We start from the raw sequence: 2,555 nt of genomic DNA, 5'->3' as shown, positions 1-2,555 counted from the left end.
TCCGCTGGCCCGCCAGGTGGCGCTGCAGCCCCAGCGCTGGCGGCGGGAGCGGGGGGGGCCGGGGCTGGGCTGATCCCGGCCCCATCCCGGCCCCATCCCGGCCTGTACCCGCTCCCAGCCCCACTCCCAGCTCCCGCCAGCCCTGCTGAATGTACCCCCCGGGCCGCCTTATCCCAGGGCAGGCGGGTCGGCGGAGGGGAGAGCCCGTGGCCAGGCGCTGTGCCTCTTCCCTAAAGACTTTGAAAATCAGAGTTTTATACAGAACTATGAAATATCATCTATACATGCAATTTGTCTTAACAGAACAGCAGTCACGGGAATTGATCCAGCTGAACTGGGAGTTGGGTTAGGTGATCCTTCAGGTCCCCTCCAGCCCGAACCTTCCTGTGAATTGTGGTTGTTTCCCCCCGCTGTGTCACAAAGGTTTCCCCCAGGGCGGTTCTGCTGGTTGTTTCTCGGGGTCTAAGGGTCTGTGTTTCCTCTGTGGAGCAGGGCAGGGCTGGCTGGAGCACACACACTCCGTGCTGTCCCTTCAGACCCAGCTAACCCTCCCTTCCACTTGGGCAACGACTTGATTCCACCCGGCACAAGGTGTGGAGACAAACCCAGAAGTGCTTGTTTTCACCCCAAGCGTTGCTCTTTATAGCTTCAACGAGGATGTTTATGCAGGCTTTTTTGGGGGGCCACTGTTGTGGAGAGGCATCTGGGTGCGACAGGAGTCATCTGAGCCTTGGTAGTAGTTGTGTGTGTTTTGAGGTGGAGGGACAGCTCCAGATCAGCTCCGTAATGCTGGGAAAAAATAAACATCATGCACTTGAAATTCCTAGATTCCTCTGTTGAGTTGGTAATGTTTGTTACTGCTGCCTTCAGCTCTGCTCTGTGGTGATTCGTTCATTTGGTTTTTATTTCTCCAAACGGATAGTGGAAGAGCATGCAGGTGTTGAAAGGAATGAACACCAGAGTGCAAAGGCCAGGTCCTTCTTATGGTCATCATCATCATGACATTGATAAGGCGCCGTGCGAGTCAATGCGTGGAGCTGTGTCCATCAGGTTGAAGTGCAACCCCTGGTGAGAGAGGGGCTGTGTACATTTGGCAATGTCATCAAACCCCCAAGGGTTCACGCTTGTATCCAAATACAGTAAAGCCAGTTGCAAATGCTGTTTATATTTTAATTAAACTGCAGAAAGGCAAGAGAATTTCAACATAACTATAGGCAGTAACCTCACCCACGAATGGTGGGGAAATCTATTTATTCAGTGGAAATACATTTGTTCAATGAGAATGGAAAACATTTTTATTTTTTTTTATTAAAAGAGATCATTTTTGGCTTACGTTGAGTTATTTTTCTTTACTTGTGTAGGAAACTTCCTTGTGTACTGGAATCGTTTGGGGATGATTCACCCTGGAAGTGGTGACAGTACTTAGCTGTGATATCTGATGTGTGTTATGATGATTTCTGTTTTGCTATTTCATTGTGCTGAGCTGAGGCTGAGTGGGTGGCAGCATAACTTTCCACTGCAGGAAACAAAAGTGGATCTATCATTTCTGATCTGTGACGGGCAAACTCTTCTCCTGCTTCAATCTGGGTTACTCCTAATTAATAGGGAGTATTAATGATAATTATATCATTATCAGCAGTATTATTGGTAGCATTAATGGTCTTGGGAAGGAATCCAATAAAGTCAAATGATCTGCATTTATGTTAGAGCTGTTTGATGGGGTACTAATTTAAATAAATAGATATCTTTTTAGCTTATTTCCTTATTGTACAAGTATCTGGTATCAGCTTCAGCAGTTCAGCCTGTGGCCATGCCCAGAACCTGGCAGTATATCTTTCATCATGTGTGTTTTTTATTAACTCATGGACTATATTCAAAATTCTTCCAACAGGTTGGAAAAGAGAAATAGTCCAGGTAAGTCCCAGTTGTAGCTGGTAATGACTGCAGACAGGAAAACAGCAAGATTAATAATAATGGTGCTTAATTATTGGTGCTCTTTCCTATTTCCTGGATACTGTCATTGGTGTCACCACCATATTCTGCTTGGGTGAAAGGATTTGTTTGAGACTTGGAAATTGCTTCACGGATCTCTTGACCCTGCCAATAGTGAGAGAAAGATGTTAATTTTGATGGTATGAATGATAAACTGAATTCTGGAAAGCAATCCCTCTCTGAACGTGTTGCCTCTGCTTAGAAGAATATTTCAGACAGGTCATTCATGTTGAGGTTCAGTGGCCGTGAGCTAAGCTGTGGTAACTCAGGGTTTTGTCAGAGACCTTTCCAGATAAAACCACGTTTGATCACGTCATTGCAGCTGATCTGGTTTTAAGCTAGAAGTGTGCAGGTATGGTCAACATGTGTTCCTGGCCTAAACTCGTTCAGCAACAGGACAGAAAGGTCTCTAGAAAAGGTCAACATGCAATGCTCTGCATTTCTGGAGCACTAAGGTGCAAGCAGTAGCTCATGAGTGCTGTGCCCCTTCTGCCTTGGTCAAGTACCCACTTCACATGGACTCCTGACACAAATAAGACACGATAACTTGGCATTAGGTAGAG

Source organism: Chaetura pelagica, unplaced genomic scaffold (assembly GCF_000747805.2).
Source record: "Chaetura pelagica isolate M959 unplaced genomic scaffold, ChaPel_1.0 scaffold1045, whole genome shotgun sequence".
NCBI lineage: Eukaryota > Metazoa > Chordata > Aves > Apodiformes > Apodidae > Chaetura > Chaetura pelagica.
The sequence above is the reverse complement of the archived record's forward strand: the minus strand, read 5'-3'. Positions refer to the sequence as shown.